This window comes from Lactuca virosa, chromosome 7, assembly GCF_052849685.1.
Source record: "Lactuca virosa cultivar CGN04683 chromosome 7, Lactuca_virosa_CGN04683_v6, whole genome shotgun sequence".
NCBI classification, from domain to species: Eukaryota; Viridiplantae; Streptophyta; class Magnoliopsida; order Asterales; family Asteraceae; genus Lactuca; species Lactuca virosa.
This window is the reverse complement of record NC_136432.1, coordinates 51,730,410-51,742,382: the sequence shown is the minus strand read 5'-3', so window position 1 is coordinate 51,742,382 and position 11,973 is coordinate 51,730,410.

Here is an 11,973-nt window from a genome sequence, read left to right as displayed (position 1 = left end):
ATAAGTGAAGCTTACATGAGTCAGTTCATACATGAGTCAATACATACATACTATAACTAGAACAGGAAGGAACTTACATACTATAACAAGAACAAGATAACAATAATGTGAGCCACTATTTCATGGCATAGCAATATACTTGTTGTGTCACGTTTTGTAACCAGAGTCTCCTGGAGGTAGAGCATGAGTTTGTGTATAGATCTATACGGGATTGACCATCCTACACCTTGCTGCTAGCTACAGTGGGACCTGCAGGTCTAAGGGTGACAAATGTCATACCATTTCGACGCCTGAAGAACGCCGTGTTTTATACTAGTCAATCAAGCATGGTTATAACCTCATCACAGTTTACCTTAATTTAACTAAATAATTTTAAGGTAGTTAGTACTTCAGTAGTTATTTTATACAATACTACTGTAGATCTTCATTTTTCCATTACATTCATATAGTGATATTCTCACATCAAGAAATGCAAACTATTTTCTAGTAAAGATAGTCATAAACTGGGGAAAACATACATTTTTGCAAAAGAACAAACATACAAAACAGTCGGGTCTTGGTAGAAGACTACTTTCCATTTTTAGTAAAAAATATAGGATTTTCTAGGAAGTATACAATCATTTACATCAAAACACTTTCAAAAATTTTCACGAAACAAATACAAACTTTTGACACTAAAATACTTATCAACTCACCTGCTTAAATGCTGATCTACTCTTTCAAAATAACTTGTATTCTCAGGTCACCAGTAGACAGGTACAGATGACCATGCTTTTGAGAAGATGGAGCGTGTTCCAGACTCGTCTTTATTTTGATTACATATTTTTGGTGTCTTATAACCTTACACAGAACACACATGTATAAACTATATTACTAATGCAATGGATGATGTTGTTGCGTGTTTTACTATTGTGCATTGTTATGATACTATACATGATGTCCTCTGCCATCGAACGTTTCCGCCATTCCGGTTTGGGTGTGATAATGAGATTCAGGAAACAACCAATGAAGAACCTCGAGTTGACACTAGACCTCGACAAGAGGTTGAACAACCTATAGAGGAATCTGATATACTTTCACCACCACGTCATAAATCTGATAGAGAACATCATCCACAAGATTTCTATGGATTCTGTATTACTCAAGAAGATGAAAACTTGTTAGGTGATGATGATCCGCGCAACTATCAGGAAGCCACAGTGACCCAGAGGCTGCAAAATGGAAATAGACGATGGACAACAAGATTTAGTCTATGTACGATAATCAAGTATGGAACCTAGTTGATCTTACACCTGGTCTTAAAACCATTGGGTATAGATGGGTTTTCAAGAAGAAGATTGACATGGATGGGAACGTACAAACTTATAAAGCTTGACTGGTTGCAAAAGGTTATACTCAGACTCAAGAAATTGATCATGAGGAAACTTGCTCACCAGTAGGTATGATTAATTCTATTAGGATACTACTTGCCATATTTGTAATACTTGGTTCCGAATTGACTCCTAGTCTAAAGCGGTGGCTCGAAGGTCGGTCATTATAAGGATTAGGGCTCTTGGGAAGGTAAGATCTAGCTCTTTTGGGTGCAGGTGATGTATTAGATATGATCCGGGTGTTTGGTTCGTGTTTCGGAGCCTAGGGGTATTTTGGTAAAATGGCAGTTCGGGTTTTTGTGGAAATGGACTTTTGTTCGGATGTTATTTAGGAAGATATGAGTTGATAGAAGTGTAGGGCTTCTCGTTACCTTTCCGTGGATATAAGGATCGTCGAAAACGGATTTATAACGAAGAAGTTATGGCCTTCGGAAGTTTAGTAGTTTCAGGCTTAGCCGAGTACGCTGGGCGTACACAAGGAGTACGCTAGGCGTACTAGTGAAGAAGGCATTACGTTGGGCGTACTTTTTGAGTACGTTGGGCGTACTGACCAGGAGGATCGCGAATGTTCCCCGGAGTACGCTGGGCGTACCATATGTACGTTGGGAGTACTCCAGTCAGATCAGAACCCTATTTTAGGGTCTTGGACCCTATTTAAACTCCTTATCTCATAACCTAACCCTAACATCTTCATCCTCCACCCCTCTAAACCCTAGAAATCGTCATATATCATCCATGGTGTCATTTTAAGCTTATGGAGTCCATTTTTGGGGTGTTAGACCCATTTTCAAGAAGATGAAGTTTGATGCAAAGATGAGAATCAAGAAGGAGCTTATGGATCTGGCTTTTAGGACTCATTCTCAGCTTGATGAAGGTATAAAGCTTTGAACTTGACTATTGAATGCTTAGATCTATTATGTTGAGTTTTTGGATCTTTTGGTCCCAAGAATGGAGCTTTATGGTTCCAAATCCGTTTTTAGGCTTGGGGTCATCACCCTTGATGCTATTTGAGTCCCTAAGGCAGAAAGTTGCCATCTTGATGGTCTTAATGGATTCATGCTTGAGTTAGGGTCACTTTTATGGAAGTAGAATGCCATTTTTGGAGTTTGGGTTTGTTTGGGACATGCAAAGTCACCAAGTCAGTGACTTTATGGGTTTAGACGTTAAGTATAGCTCAGATCTGTGATTTAGACTTACTGGATCAAGTATTAAGCACTTAATGGATGTTTTACATGAGCCGTTTGTACGATGGGCATACAATGTTGTACGATGCGCGTACAACTCTTTTTCCCAGTACGCTAAGCGTACAGAAGAGGTACGCTGGGCGTACGCTCTCAGGAGGAATTGGGCCTTAGTAAACTTCGGACCTTTGGGCCCTAATGGTTTTGGGCCTAGACTTGCGGTTTGTTGGATCTGAATGTATCTTGGGCTAATGTTGGTATAGTTGGGCCTATTGGGCCTTGTGGCCCAATATAGAAATGGACTTCACATTTATGGGCCTAGGATTGGGCCAGTTCCTGGACTAGGTTGTTGTGGGCCTTCGTGGGCCATTTGGGACAGGATTATTGACTAAGGAAAATATTGGGTTTTAGTATAAGGTCCATTATAAAGGTCTGGGCACAATTTGGAAAATTGGGCCATTGATGGTTTATGGACATTATAATGTTGGGCTTTTGTTTTGGGTTTGGGACTTAGTTTTGGATCATATTAGAGCAGGGGTAAAATGGTCATTTTACCCCATGCATGGATTAAGGATTATGGTATGGAACCCAATTGCTAATTAGGTATATTGATTGGTAGTGGCAGCTCGGGAGGCTGGCGGGGCAGCAACTAAGAAATTCTTCAGGAAGCTTCTGCATTCGAGGTGAGTCTTCTCACCATACCGATGGGTCTAAGGCACTAAGGCCGACCCATTATGTGATTACGGTTTATGTGTTAGCCATCTATGATTTGATATGCTATGTTATTATGTGTTATTTCATGGAAGACCCCGGGGGGAGCCCGTGGCATTGGATATAAGACCATGTGGGGTAGCCCATGGCATTCCTAGGTAAAGACCATGTGGGGGTAGCCCATGGCACAATGGTGTAAGACCCTGGGGGGAGCCCACGGCATCCTTACATGTTATTTGTGTTATGTGTAGTTATTTCTGTGATATATGATATGTTTATGTGATATGTGTTATGCTAGTTGTCTTTGTGATACTTACATGGAAGACCTCGGGGGGAGCCCGTGGCATTGAATATAAGACCATGTGGGGTAGCCCATGGAATTCCTAGGTTAATACCATGTGGGGTAGCCCATGGCACAATGGTGTAAGACCCTGGGGGGAGCCCACGACATCCTTACAGGTTTTTGGTATGCATGGCTTATGTGTTATATGTAGCTTCTATAGCTAGCAGAAATGTGATACAGGTAGCTTTTATAGCTAACAGGATATGTGTTATGTGGATTGTGTGTGTGGGGTATGTTCTGGGGGACTCACTAAGCTTTGTGCTTACGGTTTATAGTTTTGGTTTCAGGTACCATCGACTTCGAAATGAAGAGCTCGGATTGATCGCAGTGCACACACCTATGATTTCCGCAATGAAAGATTTTGGGATGAACTCTGATAAATGTTTTACTTAATGATGATTTGAATTGTTTAGTATAAATGGTATCAATGTTTTAGCTGTATTAAAAATGAAATTTTTACCTTGGATTTTTGGGTCGTTACAAGTTGGTATCAGAGCCTTGGTTTGAGTGATTCAGACATACTTTCAGGTGTGTCTGAACTCAAACTGAGGATCTGTTAAGGAAAATGCTTTAAGTAAAGAATTTCTAAGACAAGAAAGGGTGTGGTGCATGCAATCAGCCGAGCTCGAGTAAGTTTCCCCAGAATACCCACATTTGTTATCTGTTATGATTTGATTATGAATCTGTGAATCGCATGCTAGTTATGGCTAGGGGAGATGCATGTATATGTTGTATGAACTGATAGACTTGCATGCTAGTGCTGAGTGGTCAGCGATAGGTTGGCCTGATATGTGGTGCTTATAGCCATGAGGATATTGGATGCCATGCTGGAATGAGAATGATAATTGGTATTTGTAACTGCAATGTGTATGTTTTGAAAATTATATACGGTTAGGATCTTATAGCCTTAGAATTATTGAATTGGCCTTATATCCTGTTCCTTGTCTGGTTGTGGTCCTAGGGTAGAGTCGATTATTCGACAGTCTATTAGATCCTGTTCTGTGTATAATTTGAATGCATAAGGCAGCCGACAGTGAGGATGGATGGATGTAGACAACGCAAGTCGCAACATGTGGACGGAAAGTTCTATGATATTTCTTTGGATTGGAGTGCTACTGCACGAATGCTGCTTGCTTTGTGCTTTGTGGAACTCTGGAATGATGGGAGTCAGCTACTAAGTGGATATGACGATATCCAGGAGGTGGATGGTTGTCATCATGGGGAGTTCCTCAGCAGCTGATGACAGGGCTAGGTTGAGAACCTAGGAAAGCCTAGGATATGCTCCAGTGAGTTAGTTGGGGCGGTTCAGTGAGGTTGGGAGTCTAGGGGGAAGCCTAGTAGGTGCTTCGGTGGATATTGTGTTGTTGTTGGGCAGATATTTGGCGCATCAGTGGGATAGGTGACTTAGAGGATTCGGGAGGATTGCTAAGGAAAGTATGGATAGGTGTGGAAGGTAGTATGGACCCGTACTACTGAAAGCTCAGGATCCATACTCGAATTAGTGAGAGTCTTGGAGAATCTAAGAAGCTGAAGGGAAGGGGAATTCTTGGTTATGTTCTGATAGTTGGGATAGTTGTGGTGCAGAATGCGGATGAGCACGCGAGGGGAAGGACCAGGGTTTGGTCCCGGCTCCGGTGGTGAGCCAGTTAGCGGAAGGACTGCCAAGAGTTCGAGTTCGCCTTGGATCTCTTGTATCAGGCGGCAAGGGTTGACTGTGCGATTTTTTTTGCGCTTTGGGATTTGAAACTATGTCATGGGAATAGTTTATAGTCGGTTTAGAGCAGAGGATGCTCCAGCTATTGTAGTTCAGCCGTTGGCGATTGAGCTGGGTGAGTGTCAGGGTGCGAGACCCTGAATGATATGGATCACGGAGCCGAGGACGGAAGATTGATTAGGAGTACCTCAATGAGAGAGGTTCAGGTCATGTGAATTTATTGGAGGATCTTGGGCGGAGACCCAAGAGTTTGGATCAGCTTTTGAGATGCCAGCAGGGTCGGATCCAGTGCAATGCTTGTAGAAACTGCGCGATGAAGTTTCGTTCCAAGCGTTGGATTGTCATTTGGACGGGAATGAGGTATTACATCATGTTCTCAGGGTGGTCGAGGTATCATAGGAGAAGGTAGTCAGGATTCCTTCAGATGTTTGCGGATATGCTATCTTCTGCCACTTCAAGTGGACGTCGAGAATTTGCATCAGTTTGGAATTATGATATGTTAGATCTCGGGTCGGCTTTCTGCTATTGTCTGGGTTAGCAAGGGTTTTCAGATGCCATTCAGCATGTCGAGGAATCTTGGAGAGATCTTCATACGGACGTATCTTGCGGAACGGATTCCGCGTGTACCGTGATTATTCTGAGTCGTTGTCAGAATCTGCTCAGTGATCTGGGTTGCTATAGGTGTAGCAGGTTTGGCCCCATCATCGGGGATTGCCCATAGGGAGCAAGCCCGTTATATTTTCGTTGTGTTCAGGTGAGCGACAAGGAGGTCGACTATCTGACGATCAGGGAGGAGCAGTGAGTGCACCTACTCCAGTCATTTTCGGGGTTGGTTCAAGGGCTTGAACGAGGGAATTATGACTAGGTTCCAGTAACCTTAGCAATTATGTTTGGAAAGGTTTTTGGGGTTGTCAAAGGAAGAGAGAAGTGGCCGCCAAAAGTGTTGTGGGAGCATCCGACTTTTGGACTCTGAGGTGTGAGTGTGATATCAGTTTGAACAGCTAGAGTCATTGGCATTATTGGGATTCAAGAAGTGTTAGCTGGTTTTCAGAAATCATGTTGTTTTGGAAGGATTATTCATGGTGTTAAAGCTTTGTTAAGCACCGGCCGTCAGCAGATTGATCATTGGAACGAGAGAGGGTTTGGGAATCCTTCAATTCTCATATGTTGAGCGGACTTAGTTGAATCTAAGTAGGGGAGAGTTATTCAGATATCCAGGATAGAAGCGAGTGTAAAACGAGGATGTGTCTCACATTCCCCTTTGGGGGAGGAAAGTCGGCCTTAAGGGCTGACTGAATATAGGATATCGTGGATGGGAGTTTGGGAAACTCCCAAACATTTGAATTGTGTCATCAGATGTCATATAGCAGGCTTTGGGGGATGGAACCAGGTAGTGGTCCAGCCAATATTTGAGTTCAGTTGGGAGGATAGACCGCGTGAGTGCTCAACGTTGAGATATATTCGGATTGATAGGTGAGTAATAGGGTCATGGGTAGCGATCATGTAGTATGAAAGTGTTGTAAGACTATGGGAGAGCCGTAGCATTCACTAACGGACTGTTAGGGTGAAGGTGTTGTAAGACTACGGGGGAGCCGTAGCATTCACTGTGAAAGTGTTGTAAGGCTACGGGGGAGCCGTAGCGTTCACTAATGGACAGTCAGGGTGAAAGTGTTGTAAGACTACGGGAGAGCCGTAGCATTCACTAGCAGTCGGATAGTGTGGAAAGTGTTGTAAGACTATGGGGGAGCAGTAGCATTCACTATCGGTCAAATAGTGTGGGAAGTGTTGTAAGACTTCGGGGGAGCCGTAGCATTCACTAGCAGTAGAGAGTGTTGTAAGACTGCGGGAGTGCCGTAGCATTCACGGATTCTTCCAGGTGATTTGGACTAGGGCAGGCTAGTTCGCAGGGTTGTGGGGGAGCCACAACTTAGTTAGGATCAGGACCAGTGGTGATTGACCGATCAGTTATCCGGGGGCGAGCCCGAATGGTTATGGGAATTTAGGACGGAACTGGTAGAGGCTGTTGGGTCGTAGGATCTTGTGGATAAGTGGTACATGACGCAGGAGGGCTACGGCTGGGTAGTCCTGATATTTGATCTCTCGGGGACCTAGTGGTTGGACCGGGTACGAGACTGGTAGTCTCGGGGAATCGGCTAAGGGTATCTATTCATCAGTCCAGTAAGGGATGTCGGAAGTTATGGTGCATTATGGATCTCGAGGTAGTAGCGGGGGTATCGACTTGTTTCGGAAAGGATTCTGAATCGGGGTTCGCGCATATTCAGTGCAGGGTTTTATTGCAGTGAGATGGGATTTGGGAGCATAAGGATGCCAAGGGCATCAAATGTAGGATACCAGGGTAATGAATGGGTTGGTTCGATGGTAGCTCAAGCTATCACGATGTGACTCGAGTTGGTTATATCAGTAATGGGACCACGACATGTTGAACCAGGAAAAGACAGGTCAAAGGAGATCGGGTATGATATAAGACCACGGTTGTTCTTGTAGCATTAATTTTTGCGTCGGATTCAGTGGCAACGGGTTGTCAGCCTGTCAAGATTGGATGGATCAAGGGATTGAAGGAGTCGAGAGAAGAGGTATCGCTAGGGCAATTATTGTCAGACGAGGTGTCCTTCAGAGGTCATGTGGGACTGTGGAGCGTGTGAATCTGGCACAACAATCGGGAAGGTGTCCGGTGTTCTGGATGGTTGGCAGGCAAGTTGGGATCAGGAAGGTCTCGGGTGTTCTTCAGGAAAGCAGACATGTGGCAGCAAGAGGAGTAGGAGTGACTTCAGTGATTTGGGGTCTGTATGTGGAATTGTTGGATATTCGGTAGTCGCAGTTGACTGATGATTTTGTTCTTTAGGAAGCCTCAAGGTATTATGAGTGCGAAGTATTCTATCTAGACTGGTTTTTGTGAAGGCAGTTCGATGATGATTCGATGAGGGCAGTCTGTCAGGGAGACAGACCATCTCGAGACTTCATATTTCAGATGGGGCAGGTATGATCAGGTTGCAAGGAATTCGTTCATCTCCGTATTCTGGAACCTTATGAGGATTGGTTTCAGTTGGCTTGGGTAGGCTGTGGTATTCACGGGTTTGTGGCGGTGTTGCTCAGGTTGTCTAGTATGTCGGGAATGATGATGCATGATTTCGAGGACGAAATCTAATTTAAGTGGGGGAGAGTTGTAACACTCTGTTCCGAATTGACTCCTAGTCTGAAGCGGTGGCTCGAAGGTCGGTCATTATAAGGATTATGGCTCTTGGGAAGGTAAGATCTAGCCCTTTTGGGTGCGGGTGATGTATTTGATATGATCCGGGTGTTTGGTTCGTGTTTCGGAGCTTAGGGGTATTTCGGTAAAATGGCAGTTCGGGTTTTTGTGGAACTGGACTTTTGTTCGGAAGGTATTTAGGAAGATATGAGTTGATAGAAGTGTAGGGCTTCTCGTTGCCTTTCCGTGGATATAAGGATCGTCGAAAACGGATTTATAACGAAGAAGTTATGGCCTTCGGAAGTTTAGTAGTTTCAGGCTTAGCCGAGTACACTGGGCATACACAAGGAGTACGTTGGGCGTACTAGTGAAGAAGGCATTACGCTGGGCGTACTTTTGGAGTACGCTGGGCGTATTGACCAGGAGGATCGCGAATGTTCCCGGGAGTACGCTGGGCGTACCATATGTACGCTGGGCGTACTCCAGTCAGATCAAAACCCTATTTTAGGGTCTTGGACCCTATTTAAACTCCTTATCTCATAACCTAACCCTAACATCTTCAGCCTCCACCCCTCTAAACCCCAGAAATCGTCATATATCATCCATGGTGTCATTTTAAGCTTATGGAGTCCATTTTTGGGGTGTTAGACCCATTTTCAAGAAGATGAAGTTTGATGCAAAGATGAGAATCAAGAAGGAGCTTATGGATCTTGCTTTTAGGACTCATTCTCAGCTTGATGAAGGTATAAAGCTTTGAACTTGACTATTGAATGCTTAGATCTATTATGTTGAGTTTTTGGATCTTTTGGTCCCAAGAATGGAGCTTTATGGTTCCAAATCTGTTTTTAGGCTTGGGGTCGCCACCCTTGATGCTATTTGAGTCCCTAAGGCAGAAAGTTGCCATCTTGATGGTCTTAATGGATTCATGCTTGAATTAGGGTCACTTTTGTGGAAGTAGAATGCCATTTTTGGAGTTTGGGTTTGTTTGGGACATGCAAAGTCACCAAGTCAGTGACTTTATGGGTTTAGACGTTAAGTATAGCTCAGATCTGTGATTTGAACTTATTGGATCAAGTATTAAACACTTAATGGATGTTGTGCATGAGTCGTTTGTACGTTGGGCGTACAATGTTGTACGCTGCGCGTACAACTCTTTTTCACAGTATGCTAAGCGTACAGAAGAGGTACGCTGGGCGTACGCTCTCAGGAGGAATTGGGCCTTACTAAACTTCGGACCTTTGGGCCCTAATGATTTTGGGCCTAGACTTGCGGTTTGTTGGATCTGAATGTATCTTGGGCTAATGTTGGTATAGTTGGGCCTATTGGGTCGTGTGGCCCAATATAGAAATGGACTTCACATTTATGGACCTAGGATTGGGCCAATTCTTAGACTAGGATGTTGTGGGCCTTCGTGGGCCATTTGGGATAGGATTATTGACTAAGGAAAATATTGGGTTTTAGTATAAGGTCAACTAGAAAGGTTTGGGCCCAATTTGGAAAATTGGGCCATTGATGGTTTACGGACATTATAATGTTAGGCTTTTGTTTTGGGTTTGGGACTTAGTTTTGGATCATATTGGAGCAGGGTTAAAATGGTCATTTTACCCCATGCATGGATTAAGGATTATGGTATGGAACCCAATTGCTAATTGGGTATATTGATTGGTAGTGGCAGCTCGGGAGGCTGGCGGGGCAGCAGCTAAGGAATTCTTCAGGAAGCTTCTGCATTCGAGGTGAGTCTTCTCACCATACCAATGGGTCTAAGGCACCAAGGCCGACCCATTATGTGATTATGGTTTATGTGTTAGCCATTTGTGATTTGATATGCTATGTGATTATGTGTTATTGCATGGAAGACCACGGGGGGAGCCCGTGGCATTGGATATAAGACCATGTGGGGTAGCCCATGGCATTCCTAGGTAAAGACCATGTGGGGTAGCCCATGACACAATGGTGTAAGACCCTGGGGGGAGCCCACGGCATCCTTACAGGTTATTTGTGTTATGTGTAGTTATTTCTGTGATATATGATATGTTTATGTGATATGTGTTATGCTAGTTGTCTTTGTGATACTTGCATGGAAGACCTCGGGGGGAGCCCGTGGCATTGGATATAAGACTATGTGGGGTAGCCCATGGCATTCCTAGGTTAAGACCATGTGGGGTAGCCAATGACACAATGGTGTAAGACCCTGGGGGGAGCCCACGGCATCCTTACAGGTTTTTGGTATGCATGGCTTATGTGTTATATGTAGCTTCTATAGCTAGCAGGAAATATGATACATGTAGCTTTTATATCTAACAGGATATTGATGGGTTTTTGAGCATTGTAACACTCTTATGGTGTACATGCAACCCTAGAAACCTTGGATCTATGTTTGACTAAGATACATGCAAATAATTATTTTTCCAAGGTTCTTATCCTAACTAGCATGGCATGGGGTACTTGAATCAAATAAAACTAGTATAATTACTTACCTTGTAGTAGTAGTTGATTGCTTGGAGTTTGAGAGCCTAGCACCCATAATGGGGATGCCTCAAATGGAAGTCACAAATCACCACAAACTTGAAAACTTGAGAGAATAGTCACAAACTTCTTGAAATCGGCCCTCTTAGTTTACACACATCAACTAGTGTGATTTCAAGAACCAAAGCCTCCTTTATATAGTGTGGTGGATTAGGGTTACATTCATGTAAACCCTAATACCCATGTCTTTTCATTTCCATGAGATCCATGGGTTAAAGCTCCATGGAGTATCGATGGACTTTCTGTTGGGTTTTAGTATACTACAACATCCTATGGTGCACATACAACCCTAAATACCTTGGATCTATGTTTTCTCTATTATACATGCAAATGGTTTCCAAGGCATTAAACCTATAACTAGCATGCATTTGACATAAACCATATAATATACTAGTTAGGGAAACATACCTTTTATGTGGCTTGAAGTCTTGATGTATTTGGCCTTAAGAGCTTAGCACCAATAGTATGAAATGCCTCAAATGGAATCACAACACACCTAGGACAAAGGTGGCTCTTGAGAGAGAATTCCATGCACCAAAACACCTCCATATTTCTCTAAGAAAAGAAGTGGTGATTTTGGCTATGGAGTAACCTATTTATATGTAGGATTCCAAGGGTCATGGGTATAACCCATAATCCATACCCATGGGTTTTATGATCCATGGTTCATGGGGCCCAACTCTTTATGTATCCATACATAAACTTGGTCCAACATGGATCATAAGCCCAACACATATAAATATAACTAATTATCATAATTAGTCCCCATAGATTTAATTAGTCTCTTTTGATCACTAAATTAATTCCAAATTAATTCTTGATCGATACTAATTAAAACATATGATTTCATATTAATATATTATAACTTATAATATATTAATAAACCATAAATAACCTTCTCTCAAAAGTCCATCCTAACA